Source organism: Aythya ferina (assembly GCF_964211825.1).
Source record: "Aythya ferina genome assembly, chromosome: 4".
In the NCBI taxonomy this organism is placed as follows: Eukaryota; Metazoa; Chordata; class Aves; order Anseriformes; family Anatidae; genus Aythya; species Aythya ferina.
The window spans coordinates 57880329-57898344 of record NC_140300.1 but is presented as its reverse complement, the minus strand read 5'-3'; the positions used below and the strand labels follow the sequence as shown (position 1 = coordinate 57898344).

General features: G+C 37.9%; 1 protein-coding gene across 6 annotated transcripts in view; it reads left to right on the top strand.

The window, feature by feature from the left end:
- The first annotated feature begins 201 nt into the window (after nt 1-201).
- MTNR1A (melatonin receptor 1A) overlaps nt 202-18016 on the top strand; it is a 49025-nt gene continuing 31210 nt past the window's right edge. For 2 of the 6 annotated variants that reach the window (XR_014693072.1, XM_084519201.1), the window contains exons 1-2: nt 202-347; nt 4758-4931. The gene's annotated coding sequence lies outside the window, so the exon portion shown is untranslated. Of the gene's footprint in view, nt 348-1906; nt 2923-4757; nt 4932-14588; nt 15055-18016 lie in introns of those variants that run through there. The other 4 variants (XR_014693073.1, XM_084519204.1, XM_084519202.1 and 1 more) reach the window with 4 other exon arrangements.

The window sequence follows — 18016 nt, the reverse complement described above, 5'->3', positions numbered from 1 at the left end:
TTTCTTTTGTTGTATAAAAGCTTCCCGCCACAGCACGCGCCCGTTTGGCGGCAGTTTTCCGCCACCACCGTTCCCGCCACCTGCGCGGAGCTCCCGGCGCCGGCGGGAGGGAGCCGGCCCCGCGCTGTCCTGCCCGGCCCGGCCCCGGGGCAGGATGCGAGTGAACGGCTCCGTCCTGAACGGCTCCGTCCTGCCGCGGGACCCGCCGGCCGGGGACGCCCCGCGCCGCCCGCCCTGGGTCACCTCCACCTTGGCCGCCATCCTCATCTTCACCATCGTGGTGGACCTGCTGGGGAACCTCCTGGTCATCCTCTCCGTGTACCGCAACAAGAAGCTGCGGAACGCAGGTAAGCGGCGACGGGGCGAGGAGCGGGCTCCGGGAGCTCCTCGGGCTGCCCCCGCCCTGCGGTGGCGGAGCGGCTGTGGGTATTTTTAGCGCCCGCCGTGCCTCGTGGTGCTATTTTTGGCTCCCACCTCGGGAGGGGTGAAGCAGGGAGCCTCCGAGGGCGGCATTTAGCGCGGGGTTAGGGGTGCTGCCGGAGCACGGTGCGATTCCGCGTGATGGGTGCTGGGCTTCTGGGTGAGCTGCTTTCAGGTAGAGAAAGGTCTCAGGTGATACATAGGTGATACACTTCCACCTGCGGTGCGAGCTTCAAAGCCAGCCACACGTTAAACTATAAATGTTGCAGGATTCAGAATAAGAGGACACTTGCTTTGCTTGTTTTGTTCACCTCCTACTTGTTCCTACTTGTTATTTCTTTTGGTAGCAGCAGACAGCTTGAGGTACATCCTTAATCTGTAGTTTCGACAGGATAGTTTTTGCGATGGTCTGTATTAAGTAAATCCCTTTTAGCTCATGTGCTATTGCTCTGACAGGCAGCAACTTCCTCAGATTCATTCTGCTTTATCACGGCAGGCCAGCTGCTGTGCACGTGTACCAAATCTGTGCGCTCAGCCCCATGCATCTTTCATTGAGAGAAATAGGAGTGTGTGAGGGAAGCTGTGCTGTTAATGAAAGCAGAATCGCAATCTCATAATAGAGATGCTAGCTGTACTTTTTTCATGACTAGCTGCCAGTTTCTTTGTTACAACTTCGCTAAATTTAGTAGCTAGTGGTTCAAAATTCAGCTGAAGGGGAACTTGATCCTTGGCTTCACTGTAAACTGGCACAGCAAAGGTAGCTGACTGGCAACCAGTGGCATGCTTACCTTTCTGAGGTTAAGTCAGGCAATTCAAGTAGATGGTACATATCAGTTTTATTCAGCTCTTGTGGAATACCAGAGCACAGTATCAAAATGAAGACAATCTGACTTTTCCTGTTGCCATTGATCTAAATTCCTAAAGCTGTATCTTGCTTTCATTGACAGAAGTTACTTTCACTAGAGCTGGCAGTACTACAGTGTGCAATACTGTATGGTCAAGATGAGAATCAGACTCCAAAATGCTAAGGCAGCATTTGACTAGCTTTGTTTCTTGTGAGATGCTCTAATGGAGAGAGGGTTGAGATGGCCATGTTACTGGGGTTATTCCAGGGAAAAGGGGTAATACTCTCTTCCCCCTTAGTACAGACATATTTCAGTGCTTCTGGGGGAGGGGGAGAGTTGCACTGCAGATGCTTCTGGTAATAAGCCTGAAATAAGTACAGTGCCAATTTTCTGGAAATGTAACTCACTGGTTTGGTTCTGTGTGCATGTTCAGTACTGTACATTTCACAATATCCCTTTTGAATCAAGACACATGCTTGCTTGCTCTTACTACATTTCTCATTCTTTTTCTGTCACAGTGAACTGCAGCAAACTGTCAACAGTTATCTCCTACAGCTAGGGGAGTAGAGCACTTTCCTGAACATATGATTTAACCTTGAATATGAACTAGATACTTTCCTATACTCTGAAATGAAGGATTATTGGAAATAAGTAGATACTTGGTACATGATAAATTGTTTATAGTCTCCTTTAGGGAAAAATAGGAAAAGTAAGTTTTAAGTTTCCTAATGAGGCAGATTAAAAATCCTTTTCCTCAAAGGAAAGATAATACATAGATAAAATGAAACTCTGGGAAGAAAATATGCCTTGAAAAGGTGTGTGGACTCTTCTTGACTAATCTGGTAAAACCCCATACCTGGGCATAACTTGACCTATGTGAACACTACTATTAACTTGGCATTGAATTAAGGAAGGCTTACTCAGGTGAGTAGAAACTTATGATTAAGTGTAACTACTCGAAAACACTGACCTAATATTTACTGAATAGGAAGGAGCTTCCTAACTTTTCATACTAATTCCAGGTTATTCAGCAAGAGAATATTGCAAATTGTGTTTAAATCAGATCATATAACTTGATGGTTATAAAGACAGTTACAACTTTTTACAGAGCTATAAGAAGAGAAACTTCTGGTTTTACAACAGCCTATTTAATAAGTCTTTTGCTGGCACATTTATTAAGGAAAAAAGGACACAGGATGAAAATTCCACTGGAAAAAGGTCAGGGAGGAACAGAAGACACCTCCTGAAGAAAATATATAATTGAAGACTTTTCTTTTTCCAAGAAAGGACTAACAAATGAGGAATATTAATACTTTGCCAAAAAGGTGGATTTGGTGGGGGAATACATCTTGCATCTCTGTTCCACTCTCTATTATGTACATATTTTGGAAGATTACTGCAAATTGAACCAGTGGACTTATGATTAAAAAAATGCACTGAGGAATAGTAGGAAGGCATAGAAAAACCTTCTCAACAAGTGGTATAACCTTCTTGACAGTCAGAAGGTTAGTAAAAGGCACTGGCCAAAGCAGAGAAGTCAGTATCAAAGAAGTTTGTCTCAGCAAGCGAGGAGTTTCTGATACTACAGACTCCTTCATAGTCACAAGCATGGCTTCAGTAGATGCTCTTCTAGACACAGAAGCTGATGATGCAACTGGTAGGATCCTCTTTTATTTAATGTACTTGACTTGTAATAAGTTTCATAGTTCTGGTCTGTTTCTTTAATGGTAACTTTCTAATCTAACAAGCACCTGACACCAATTCAGTCCTGATGGGAACAGTTGTGATTTAATGCTGGACTGAATTTGGTTTATGATGTCTGATCTTTTAACTTTGAAAGAAATTTCAAGAGGAACATTCAAGGCATAAGGATTCTAGTGCCCATATCTTGACAGGATGTCCATGCAATTTAAACTTTAAGCTTATATGCTTTATTAATAATTCATTTGAAGAAGAATGAGGATAGCTCATTTTCAAAAGTTTGCTGTAAATCATCTTAATATTTGCAATGGAAAATGAAATTCATAGATGAGAAATAGGGTCATTCAACAAATTCTACCCTGAAATATGGAATAACCAGCTTTAGGGAAGGTAGATTAAAGAAATGCTAGTAGTTTTTGCAATAAGTGAAACTTCTATTTGAAACTCTTAGCACTGGAGTTAAACACCTCAGAAAAATGCGAAGAGATTATTCAAAGTGGTTTATGTAGGATTGTACAGATTCCTATCAGTGACTGCTAGTATCCTTATGCCTTTGCTGTTAACCATGCCAAGAAAAACAATGCATCAAGAACAAGGTGAAGGAGGAGTTGTAAGTCTTTGACTCTGAAGATTAGTTTAAAGCTTAGTATGTTAAAATGTCAGCGTTTTGGCAATGGGGGGCTTGGGTGTACAGTGATTACAGAACTGGGCCATTCTTAAGGTCAATGAAGAAAGTTCAAGTGCTACTGTCCCTCTTGTTCTTTTTTCTATTCCTTCTGAAACTGGTCTCTTGGTCCAGTGTGTTGCCTTTTCCTGGGTATTTTTGTACTGAGGTCAGCTGTGCCCTGATTATCCCTTCAGTAAACTTCTGTGACAGAAGGGAGCCTAAAGCAGGCAAGAAGCTAGCTCCAGTAGTTTCACACTGACTCTTCTGTGCCTGCCTTGTTGGCTAATGCTTGGTAAAAGCTGGATATTACAGGGATTGGTGCCAAGATGGTAACTAGCACCTACTGCATCAGGGCAGACAGCTGCATTCACACCCCACCCTCCTTCTCAGCCATCTCTCTTTTGTGTTTAGATGTATCTGGCTTTTCCCTGTTTTCTGTATTCTTGGCACAAATGCATTGTTGCTAAAACTCTAGCTTTTGGTACTGATGAAGATAGAGCAAGTCTGATGTTGCTGAGGCCTCAGGGCCCTAGAAAAGTAATTAACTCACTAGGACTGCACACATGCTTAATCTGGAGTGTGTTAACTACTTTAGTTTCTTCCTTTTCATTTGACAATGTTTGCAGCTGAGGCAGATTTAGCATGCATTAGGTCCAAACAAGTCTGTAAAGGAAGCTGAGTGCTCAAAGGAATGATGAGGTTGAGAGTTACCTATGACTGTAAGTCACTGGTGAAAGAACGAAGCAGCTGTGTTCCTTAGTACTATTTTTCAAAAAATGGTAATTGCTAAATAATACAGCCATCCCAGAACTGGGGAGTGGGATCCACCAGTAAGAATATTATTTTGGAGGCTTTCCAAATTGGCCTTGTTTTAAAATTATGTACTCTGAGCAGTGTAAGAATCTGCCTGTAGTTTTTTCAGTGCAATTTCTAGAGTATCAATCTTCTGCTTCATTTGGAACCAACTTCTGATAATCACATTGGAGATCTCATCGAGCTTTTCAGAATGGCTATTCTTGATGATGTTTTTTAGTGTTCAGACAATTTTTAGTAGAGTAATAGTATTTAATAAATGAAATTCCTGTTGTAAATCCAGACTAATGTAACCATTGTTTTTGTTACAGGTGATCCTTGGACTTCTTTTTCTGTCCAGAGAGAGAATGGGTAGCCTGACAAATATTTGACTCAAGGGAGATAACTAACAGAAGATCAAGTTGTAGCACAAATTCAGGGTTCTGATGAAAGATGAGATGATGTTGATGGCATTATTTCAGACATAACTTCAGGTATTACAAATGGTAAGCTGATTGGGAGAGGGGAAAATGTCTAGAGGAAATACTGAACTTGTTCAATTGAACAGAACTGAGTATAAAAACTTGGTTTAAATAAAGCTGTTCCAAAGACTGGTTTTGATGAATAATTTACTGAATTGAGGGTTTTTCAGAAAACTACTTAAATGACATTGTCCTGTCAGTGACCAACAATAGATGAGTATTTCAAATAACATTCCATTCTTTCTAATATGTCCACTAAATTCAACTATTTATACCTTCTGCAAGTTTCTGCTTTTTGAAGTCTTTCACAGCAGTGCTTCTAGCTTGCTGCTGCTAGCAGAGAACAGTACCTACATATTATACTGCTTGTCTTTTTTAGTAGTACTTGGAGTGCTTCTCCCTTTTCTCATTTAGACGGCTTTTCATCTTTAATCTTTTATCAATTTCTGATCTGCTTCTACTCATTCTTTTTCTATTTTTCTTTTTACATTACTTTCCTATCCTGCTGTGGATACTTCTTGTGTTTCTAGCAAATGACATAAGCAGCAAGTCTAGTTTCGTGACAACTGCTACCACCAGTGGGCATCCAATGCTATAGGACAATGTCCAACCCATTTGTATAAGGCTGGCTTTCCTAGGGCAATAACAATTGCTATAGCAGGGTTAATTCAGTGCTGTGCATTAGTCTAATTTTGCAACCTCAAGAACCTTGTCACCCTTGCTCTTGGCAGTTTTTGTCATATCAGTGAGCTGCTTCAAATTCCATGTTAATTTTGCATTCCTGAGTAATGATTGCCAAGCTCTGTTTCAGGAGGATGAGTGTTACTAAGAATTCTTCAGGTTAAGAGAATATTGCTAATGTTTTATTGTCTGCTTATTTAATGTGTAGTTAAAAATGCTGAAGACTGTAATACAAATGCTGCTATTAGAAGTATTCTTTCAAAGTCTATTCCCCTTAAAGTCACAGAGGCACTACAGCAGCTGAGTAGTATAATCCAGGTTCCCACCTTACATGTCAAAATAAAGGTCAGGCCTATCTTTTCCTCCTGTAGTTTTGAGGATGGATATGATATACAAGAACAAAACCTTAATGATACCCTTACATTCAGATGATAAGAATGTTGCATGTTTTAACCTTGTACTTTTCAAGCTGATCAGAAACTAAGGTGTAATCAGCAAGTCTGTTTAACTCTTTAAATAGTGACTTCTGTTACTTCTAAATAGCTTATAGTCCCGTTATAGTCCCGTACTTGAATTAGGCATTTTCTCATAATGGAGAACTTGATCTCTTCCTTCGCTATAGTTGTAAGAAACTCCTTTTAACACTTTGCTCGTTCTTTGCTCTCCCGTCACTCCTAAGGTCCCATGTTGAAAACAGAATAATTTCAAACCCTGCTGTACATAAGCAAGTATTGAAATTTTCAATTCAAATGCAAAGTAGTGGGAAAGGTATGTGAATGGCTTCTGTTTTTGTCTACACCCTTAGATAGCCTTTTAGCTACCTTTGTGTTGCTTGGGAAGGGTATGTACCTTTCCATTTAGGCCTACAGAAACCCTGCTCTGCATGATGTACATTTCACATGGATCATTTTCCTCCAATGTGATGCTGAAATATAAGCTCTATCTTATCTTAGTTTTGTATCTGCACCCCAAAAAATAAAGTTAGCAAAACTAGTTTTTCTCTTTGAAGGAGAGGCTACCAAGCAGAGGCACCCTGTCCCTGTGCTGGAAGTGGTTAACTCTTCCCTTGTTGCTTGGTATTGTGAGGTCAAGTGATAACATTGCTTTTGTTAGGCCACTTTGTCTGGACCTGAGTATCAACTTAGTGCAACAGTTATGTTAGGGAAGACAGCCAGTTCTGTAGCCCTTGGCAAAAGGCACGCATGAGCACAAGTACAGGGATTGGCCTTGAAAACTGGTACCCAGCCACAGCCCAGAGAAGTTCTAGAAATGTGCAATGATATCTACTGGGTGAAGCATCATAATCTTTCTCCCCATAGCAGTAGCTATGGATTACATTTGATGTATACCTCTTTACCAGATTCAGTGATGAGTTTTCTGCTCCTTAGTCTTGATTCTTAAGGACTTGTTCTTCCTGTGTTGGGGAGTGAAGAAGGGTTTTCATTCTTGGATATGGAAGTGTTCTTAGCTCAATACAGGCATGGTATGGACAACTTCATTTTAGAGGCATTGAAAGAAAGGTATCTTTTTGCATGAGTTTCCCTCACTTTATTAGTATCACAAAGCCACTTTTTAGTGCCTTTTCTATGAGTGCTAAAGGAGAATAAATTTTCTTTTCTTGAGTAACAGCATCCACAAACTTATTTTGATGTTATTTTAAAGGACTGGATATTGTTGGAAAACTTGGTAGCTACATTTTATGAAGAATTGATGTCTCCATATATGTGAATGAACTGGATATTTCATTGGTTAATTTCATTTTGGATGAAGAACTAATGGCTTATAAATAAAATCATTTTTTATTAATGGTTTGTGTATTTTGCATTCATATATTGTCTTTTAATGTAAATAATTACTAATTGTCTCCAGATATCTCTGGCTGTATAATTCTGGGGTCTGCCTTCTGTAGTTTGAGTAATTATCTAACATGCATGTTTGCATAATTTTAATCTGTTACAAGATTAAATTTCTTCCTAATTTCTGTGCCATATTAAATCTGCAAACCTTTCCCAAATTTAGGTTATTGAATCAGTTATTACTTAGAACAAGGGATTAAAAGGGAACTTCTGGACTATCAAGTCCAATTTCTAGGTGTACTAGACATTCATATAAATTCTTTAGGAGTCAGTCCTCACCTTAAGTTATAGCTTTTTCTTATTCAATTGCAAGAAGGATGCTCTCAATACCTAAAATGTTTTCTTGTGTAAATGTATCGTGCTTACTAAATGTATTATGCTTAATATTTAATATCTCTTCCAGTAATAAAGGGTGAGAAAAAGCTCTTGGCTCTTACTCTAACTTTCTAGCCCAAGTCAAGTATCAAATTCTATTTGTCTTTTGGCAAAATAACCTTTCCCCTTCTGTGAGAGCACTTCCCCCAGGCATGCACCTCATCTCTAGAATATACCTTCCCTAAAAGCAAAATGCTTGTTGTACTGAAATCAACTAGCAAACCTTTTACTATGGTCATTAACAGCCTCCTTTCTCTACTTTGGCTGCAATACTTGCCAAAGGATACAATACTTGCCAAAGTCTGCAATACTGTTAAGTCTTAAACCTGAAGTGCTGAAAGCAGTAAAGTCTTCTGCATAACTTCCCTTCCTATACCTGGCCTCAAGCCAAAAGCCGAAGATGCATGTTCACCTCTGTTCTCCATGGTAAGCTCATCAGCATTTAAATTTTTTTAAAAATGTTACCTTTAGGTATGTTCTCTAGTGAAATTCTTAATACAGAGATTCGTTAAATGTTTTAAGAAACATGGGGTCAGGTGGGGATTTTTGTTTGGTTGCCAATTTCCTTGTGATAAAGGTGATTAAAAATCAGGGTTACTGTACTCTTAAGTGCCTGACCTTTGTATAGCCTGACATGGGTGCATGATGTGAAGCCAGTTGCAATTTCATGTATAGCTGGTATGCAGACTATGGAGTCTGATAATTGGTGTTTCAAGAAACCCTTTGGGAATAAAGAAAACACAAAAGGCCATCTACTACCACAATACTGTACTCTGATTTTCCTCAAATGGATTTTGTTACTGAGGTCAAGGGCAGTTTGCTTGTACTAGAGTTGTCTAGTCAGATCACATCATGTTATCCTTGATGCTATCTTTGTCCTCTGCTTTCTAAATACTCATCATTCTTTAACACATTCATTAAGCAGAACACAGTTTAAAATTTGGGCTTTGCCTTATTGTACAGATTGGTGGTTCTGTTGCTATTTACATCAATATTTGATATTCCTTTGGAAGTTTCTTATCAATGTGACTATCTCTAACCACTACCTTTTCAGTTCTTGCCTTGACTTTTATCCTAATTTAAGGAACCCCACTGCTCAGAACCTCCGCAGTGCATCATAAACCCACCTTATTCTCCCTTCCTGATGCTGAAGCATGTTTCAGCACCTATTGCTAATTATTTTCTTGGGATTGGCTTTTTCTACTGGAGATATACAGAGTTACTTTATATAAAGCTTATGTAAGTCCTATGGTTCTTTACCATGCTGCACAAAGTACTTGTACAAGAGTTCCATTTTATGGTATACTTGTTTCATGCATTTGCAGAAATAAATGTATTTAGCAGCATTTCCTCTAATTATTTATATTTTTTACAGAAATTAAATTTTCATTTTTCTTTTAGTGCTGTAGTATCCCCAGCATATAACTCATGTTCATTGCTTGTGAATATATACGCTGTCTCTGCAAATAAGGATCTCATATACAGGTTAATATTCAGCTTGTCTGACAGGAAGACAGCGCTGTTTTCCCTTCTTCCTTCATCTAGACAGGTGGCTATAAATGGTATAAATTAGAACAATTTCAATGTTTCTGTAATTGATGCTTACTGAAATGGATCCCATGGGGATTTTTGTATTGCTGAGTGCCACTTGAATGCAGTTTTCACTGGCCAAGCTTATTCTAACTATTCTGCATGTAACCATTATGGATAATAGAGTTAACACAGTGATCTCCATCTGTCAGGGTACACTGGATTTTTGTCTCTGTATACAGAGAAGACAGTAGAACCAAATTTGTCTTAAATGCAAATTTGTTTAAAATAGTTTTAGTTTAATACCTAAAGTAGAACTCAAAATGCAGTCAGATTTTCTTCTACTTCCTTGCAGCAAAGGTTTTCAAACATGCCTTGAATTAATTGGGCAAATAATTGGGGATTTTTTTTTTTTGCAGTTTCTCCTAGAAAACTGTGTTTATACCACTTCTGTTTTTTTTCAGCACTCTTTCTTGTACCTTCTTCTCCTGCCCAGTTAGTGTACCCTGCTACTAGGAATCTCTGCAGTGCCTGATAATGTCAATTATGAACATTTTGTTGGTTGCTGGAAACCTGCCTTGGTTTTCCTTGTTTGTATGGTATAAGTATCTTGTTCATAGAAGCCCTCCTCCAACAGCATTTTGTCTGCCTAGCATACCCATTTTTATTTTTGAATGCACCTAGGAATTTGTGTTGCTTCTGTTCATTGTGTGTTTGCACTTAGGAATATTAGCACTTTAAAAGGGCATTGAGTGCTTCCTTTGCAATTACTCTTTGTAAGAATTTCTAAGGAATACTTCATGACAATCTAATACAGTTGTACGAAGCTTGGGTCTGCACCCTGTTAATACTGCTGGCAGTGATCATTATCTAAATCATGCTGTGAAGATGCCCTGAAGATATGGTGAACTCTGACACATGTAAGTGCAGGAGTATGAATGCATTAAAAAAAAAAAAAGATTAATAAGCTAAGTGAAACCATCCCAGTGGAGACAGTTTGCAGTCTGCTTGTTGGTGGTGTTTGTATTGGGGTATCCCAATTATGACAGCAGTAACCCACCCCATCATTGTAAGCTTTTATAGCAGGTCTTCCCTATACTTTCCTCAAGCTTTTACAGTGACAGAGCTTTGCTACTAGAATGCTGACTAGCAGCAGGCTGACTGAGCGCTTCTTTCCTGTGCAAAGATAACTTCATAGACTACCGTCAAAGCAGTGAACTGATTTCTAAGATCTGCTTATATTCAGAGATTCATGTTATCTTCTGTATCCATATTCAGAAAATTTCAGATCAGATTCAAATCTCACAAAGATGAGTCATACTGTTTCTATATTTTGTCTAGTCATCACAAGGAACGGTCAACAATTCAATGTTTGCCTACTTTACTTAAAAACAACCTTTTCTGTCTTGCCAACAAATCTCCAAATCATGAATTTTCTCATGTCGCTTTGTCTACTCAAACCAAAGAAATGGAATTTCCAGTAGTAACACTGTATGGCAGCATCAGTATATGCTTAAGCTGAAACCCATTCTGAAGATGTACGTGTGTTAATACAACTTTAAGAATGTATTTTGTGATAGCATTTCTACATATTCATATGAGAAGTGGAAATAGAGTATGTGACCAACCACTTGTAGAAACACTAAAAACAAATATTTTTAGCACATCAGAATGTTACTAGAAATAAAGAACCATCTAATGATTACCTATCTGTAAACTGAAAGAATGATACCTTCTGTATTCAAAAACTAAGATGCTACTAAGATAGGAAGACATGATTTGACAAGTAAGGAAAGTCATATAACTTGAAAAGTGAATTTCAATTGTAGGAGGGCAATAATTAGGCAATAAGCCTAAACTCAACCTTCACTCAAAGGTTTAATCACTCCGGAGAGTTACTGGAAGTTAGCTGTGACTCTTTGCATGTGTAACTTTGTGGTTACTTTTGGGCTGCTGTCTGTCTGTCCTCCTAAAGAAGATGGTTCTCAGGAACTCCACACCCCCCCAGTGATTGCAGTAATCACAGTGGATAGAAGGGGCATCACTGCAAACCTTCAGTTGTATAAGGTGGTTTTAGTTCATAGAGCGTTGTTCAGCTAGCAGCATCAAAATAGTGTTCTCTGTCATTTTCTTTTTGTTTTTTGATTCCTTTTGCTTCCTAGAAGAGAAATTGGACCTTTCAGAGCACAGAACATTTTGGGTTGAATTTTTTGCAGCTGGTGTCTGATAACCCTAGTTTTGATAAGTAGCCTGACTCACTTGCTCTGAAATTAATTTGCTGGTTACAATTATTCAACTTCAGGTTTAGCTCCAATTTGGAGTTCTCAGTCACCATGCAGAACTGTATGGCTACTTCAGGGCTACCTCTGTGACTGATGAATATGCATGGTGCTACAGCCCATCACAATCCTTGTCATAAGGAGGCTTTCTGAAGGACCTGCTTTTTTTTTTGTCCAAGGCATCTTGATTCCACCAGGCTTCTGTTGCAGCACTCAAACCGTTTTAGATAACAGTATTAAGGGAATCTTCCCTATCTGACAAGGACAAATATTTTGCCTGTCATACCTAAAAACTGCACGTTATCCAGTATACTCTATTGTACTGAACAATAAATGCAAGTGGACGCAGATTTTGTCATTTTCTTAGCCTTTATTTATTTGGAGTTTTCAAACAGCTTCAGGTTTTCTAGCTTTTCAACAACAAATGGCAGCAAGCTCTCCAATGTTTTGTGTTCCTTCAGAAGATCAGACTTATCTTCTATTGAAGTTCTATCAAAAGGGCATCAGTTGCCCTTTTCTCATTGTCTTCCAGAACCATCTTTCCCATTCTCTGTAGACTTTGTTGATTCCATATCTGTCTTCAAAGTTCAGAAATGACCTTTGTCTTTAACAATCTGTGTTAATATGTTGAATACTAAATTTCTGCCTGCATGCGGACACGTGACCTCTATTACTTGTTCTCTGTGGACTTTTGCTCTTAGCACAGTTTTCTTGTTTTGTCCTATCTGTCATGTCATTCCTTCCATGTTTGTTCCTAGTCAAAGCTTATAATTTATTACATTTCTCTAGACCCCCTCATGTATCTTGTCTGCTTGTGTCATGGTTTTCAAGCAGTCAGTGTAGAAAATAGCTAAATCCATTGGATTCTATTGCATCTTGCAGTCCCTAGGCATTTTTTCCTACATATATTCCACATCAAACACTACATCATTTTAAACCCTAGCTACAGTTAGGAAAAAACTTTAAAACTACAGTTTATTACTTCATTTATTCTGCCTCAAAATCAAATCCTTTTAGTTTACAAGTCACTGTGAAATACCAGGAAAGTTCAGCTATTCAGGGAATTCTTTTCTACATAGGTAAGTTTGATAGCATTTCAATTAATAAATAATATCAAAGAAAGTGCAGCAGGAACATAACTTCAGTCAGAGAAAATCAAAATATAATTTTATGGTATATAGAAAAATTTGAATCATCTTAAATACAGTATTACTCTACAAATTACTCTAAAAGTTTCTTAAAAAGATCTACTGTTAAGTATTCTTTGCTTCTTGCTTTTTCAAGTTCTTGTTTGGATTGTAGCCCTGAAACAAATCTGCTTAAGCTAAGCTGTTTAAAGCAGTACCTAATGCTTTGTTAATTGTCCAGACAGATTACTTATTTTAATGACTCAGCTTTGCCTTCAAGATTTCATGACATCTTGGCACAGCATCCTGGCACTATTCTGACGGGAGGGGCTGTAGGGAAAAAGTGATTAATATGGGTCTTGAAATTACCACTTAGTTAAGTGGAGTAAATGCATGAATAATTTTGAACCTGCAACACATAGGCACCGGAAATTCCCATTTGTTAGTTTATGAATCAAATTTAAAATATTACAAGTTTCTTCTGGTACCGGTGACTTAGACCTAAATAGTAGGTGGCTGTATAAGCTGTTTTCTTGCCTGATACACTGTAAATCCCTTTGAGCAGCAATAGTTCTGAAACTTATGTATTTTAAAGGAGGATATGAATCATTACAAATGTACTATGTTTTTGAATGCCTCTAGACCCTCAAAGAATTTCAGACACTGCACAATTTGATTTATTTCAGTGATGGATGCATTTGTGCAGAACATGTGTAGTTTAGTATATTTGGGCTTTGCAAAAAGGAAGGTTTTCAGCTTCGATGGCATTGTAGAACTATGCAAGAAAAAGGATTGAGTCTTCCTTACTCTAGACTGTTGATTCCACTAAGGTATCTCACTTTGGGCTTTTTTGATCCACATATAAAATATTCACATACAGCATGTGTATACATTACATATATGATATGCACAATGTCAGACTATCTGAGGAAGAACTGTTGTCCCTGTTAAATGAGTATCTAAAATAATACAATATATTAGCTTCAGTCTCTTTATAAAGCCTGAGAAGTACATTCCCTAAATACACTGTAGAATACTAAGTCTCTCTAAACTCCAAGCATCATACGTGACTTCTTTTATTCTGTAGTACTCTAGAGTTGAGGCAGAAATTTGTGAATTTATCTTTGGGGTGAGTCACCTATTCTGAACATGGCTAATTGTGATTTTGCTTTCTGCATTTGTGGCAGATTCAAATCCCATGTCTGTACAGAGACTTGTTTGTATTGATTGTTGTATATATTCAGGAAAATACATATTTCTGACTTTCAGAATTGGTAGTCTCCCTGCTTTTTTGTGAGTGGTCTTTGAGTCTGCCAGTATACAATTCAGTCTTGATATTCCTGCACATTTTTTGAATTGTTTCTGTATAGCTTGTAAAATTCTGAAAATGTATCTCATATGTTGCAAGAATGATAATTTTAAAAGAAAGCACTTGAGTTTTTTCTCCAGATAACCTTCCTTATAAATGCCATTTGTTCACAAAAGTTATTCAGATAACATATGTCCTGTAATCCTTCAAAAAAATTGGCTTGAAAGAAAATGAACTGTGTAATTAGATGTTCTTTCATGATCATGTACTGAAGTAATTTCCTACTTAAGTTTGCACAGCTGTTTTTGGATGAGATGATACAATAAAGATAAACATTAGAATATGTTCAGTTTGTTTTTTCTGGAATTAGCATTTTGAGAGGCAACAATTAAATGGAAAAGCTAATAGAGTTCATGAGTCTGTGGGGAAAAAATGATTAGTTAAGAAAATTAATGGCATGATAGCTCTGTGGACCTTTCAGTTCTTTAAAGATCTTATTTCCATTTACTTCTCTTTTAATCTAGGTACATGGAGATCATTGAATGAAATATATCAGTTAATCACTAGTGAAGCACAGTTCAAATGCTCCTGTGAATTCTTTTAGATCTCAGTCCCTTTAACCACAGAATCATAGAAAAGCTGAGTTGGAAGGGACCCGTGAGGATCGAGTCCAACTCCTGGGTCCCCTAAGGATCACCCTCCTCCCTCCCTCCACCACCACCCCCCCAGCCCCCCCAGAAAAAAAACAACACCCATAGTGTCTGATTTACTTTTCTTGCCTTATATTGCCTAGCACCAATGAAAGTTGCTTTTAGATATTTCCGCTATTTGTGTCTTAAATTATAGTTCAAATAATGTCTAATATTCACTAGAATGCATCTTCTCTCATTTGTTGTGCCAGTGTCTGAAGTTTATGAGGTTACTTACAAAGCTTGCTCTAAGTTCTCCATTTTACCAAGTAAAATAAATGTTGCTGTGTCTTCCACTGTATTTCCATACTGTTGAAATCAGAAACTTTACTGAAGGTACTGGATGCTAGTGAAAGCAGGAGGTAGCCTTGAGTTACATTTTTCTCCTTGCCAAGACTGCTTATATCAAGGAACTTAACATTACTTTAAAATGTACATATTTGAAATCAATGACTAGCCCCTCAGTTTAGCCAAAAAGCTCATTGCTGTACTTGTTGGGAAAGTCTATAGTACTTCTTTAGACAGCTTTATCTGTTTTTGGGTAAGACCAGCATGTCTGATAACCTGCAGTCGGTCATCTCATTGTGGTTATTTGTGAACTGATACGTCAGAATGACTACTTTTATAGTAAGACATTTGTGTCTTCCTCTAGCTTATGAATTTTTAAACTTATAATAAAATCTAATAAAATTATGTCCTTTTAAACAAGTTGAAATACCAGTCAACTGTAACTATATATGTGTGAAAATTCTACTGACAGCTCTAGAGTAGTCATAAAATAAGGGCATGGCATAGCTTTAAAATCACTACAGCAACAGCTAGTGATGCTTGCTCTAGTTATGGTCTTGCCACAAAAACTGCACACATCAAAAACATCAAAACCTTCCAGAGTTTCTTTTCTGCTGAATTTGACATAAAAGTAATCATCACAGAATTAACTTTTTTGCATTAAAATATTAATCTCTGATTAGCAGTCAAGTATTCTCTTAAAACTAACAGCAAATGAGAAATCCTGAAAATTTTTAATGAAGAAAAAAGCTGAAGTCACATAGAGTGAACCACAAATCGAGCTGCTAGCCTGACGCAGACACCTGTTAATAGAGCTGTAAACTTTAAACTGAGATTTTCTAAAAAGCATAGAGGTGGTCCCTCTGTTGATGTGCAGTGATTTAAATATTGAAGCTATCATGACCAGTGTAAGGGGAAAGTCAGTATAAAGGACAAATCTCTTATTTTCATTTCCAAGAATCTAATCTACTAATTTGAAAAAATGCTTTCTAAACTGTAGGGAAAAAGAGACATGTTTGTGACAGCAGAAATGAAATTATATAGTAGTAAGAATATTTACTAATTTCATGCTTATTTATACTGCCCCTGTATACTGCCCCTGTAATGGACTGGGCTTCTATGTAGTAAGTATTGCAAAAACACCCCCAAAAATGTGGTCCTTATTAACAGGATTGCAATCAAGTAATTAGGAATTGGGTTCATGCATTGGCTTATTTATTCTCATTCTCTGCTGATCATTCATTGAGCATGATGTCACAGCTGTAACTTGTATAAGAGATGTGGCAGACTGAAAGTCTGTTTTCTGTACTTACATATGTATACATACTATGCGTATCATACTATGTAAAGTATATATCTCTGTTATCCAACATCTCATATATTGCCTGGAGCAGCACACCTTACGATTTCATTTTTATTAACACCTGCATTACCTTAGGCTGCAGATTTTTATTTTCTTCCCTCTCGGGGTGTGAGAATGCATCTCCCACTGTATTTGTCTTCAAACCCAGTCTCAAACAGCCTAGGTATCTTAGTCTGTTCTTTCCAATTCAGTGTCATATTTCATCTATCAGATGAAAATCCAGAGCCATTTGCCCCCATTGAATTCAGCTATGCTGAATTTTTACACTGAAATGGTAGCCTCTGGTTAGATTTTGCCCGCATTTTGTTGATATCAGTGTGTCTGTGCCACTTGCAGAGATTGGTCATTTCCTCCTTAACCTCTTCTAAATTAAATAAGCAAACCTTTAATTGATGCAAGTGTTATCAGCTTCTACAGTTGTGATAGCTGTAGCTGATGTTACATACTCCCCATACACCCGTGTAATGTTCTTTGCCTATTGAAATTCAAGGTCAAGACATAAGAAGCTATGATATTTTCTTAATAAGATTCAAGCCAAAACAGAAACTGATTGGAAACTATCAGGAGATAGGCCTCCCTTCTAGAAGTATTTCAAGCATTTGCATAGCATGCAATTTTAAACTCCTCACACACTTTCAACACATTTCAGGTCATTGCAGAGGCTTCAGAAAGGATAGTGGATTTGGCCAAGCAGTTCTCTAGACAACTTTGTTTAAAGCTGCAAGCTCTAAACAAGAATCAGCTACAGTAAGATATGCATGTGACAAAGTGCTAAATGGAAGAGGCAAAGGCATGTACCAAAAGATGGAGCTTTGAAAGCGTTATCCACACTTTGCCAAAGACCTTTCTGAAGTTAGGTTCCTTTGTCTTTCAAATACAGTCACCTCGCAGGGGACCCAAATGAAGTTTCCAGGGTTGTTGTTGTTGTTTTTTTGTTTGGTTTGGTTTGGTTTTGGTGCCATTCCATTTCAACATGAAAATGGTGAAATGTCATGTTTTAAGGATGTGGATGCCTCAGTCAGAATATAGTACCTACCCTGCAGCTGGCTTATTTCTAAGTGCTCTGCAGATCTAGGGCTTAGCTGTGAATGTCAATGTTGGAATGCTTGGAACTAAAAGCCATTATACAGATTATTTTTTTTTCGTCTCCCTTCTTTTTTCATGTCTCCACTGAACTTAGAAGTCAAATGTTTTTGAGAGTGGAAGATATCTAGGAAACTCAAAGTGCTCTCACAAGTTTAGAAGTCCCCAAAATACTTCAGTTACTTCAGATAGTTTTGTCTTCATCTTATTGCAACACCTCCACAAAAGCAGAGCATGATTGATGTATTAAACGTCTAGGGAAAGAAAAAAAAATTTAGCTTCAGTGCCAGTTACACTTGAGAAGATGAGACAAATTTTATTTTTCTATCTGAATGCTGAAGGCACTTTCTGCTCAAATGACTCTTCTTCTGATAAACAAAGTATTCAAAATGAAGTTCCTTAGACACATGTTTTTAGTGACGGTAACTGGAAGATTTCTTATGTCACTGTGTCGTCGTGCCTAGTATGTCCATGTTCCAGTCACTCAAATCCATAGATTTATCTAAAATAAAAATCAGTTCCAACACAT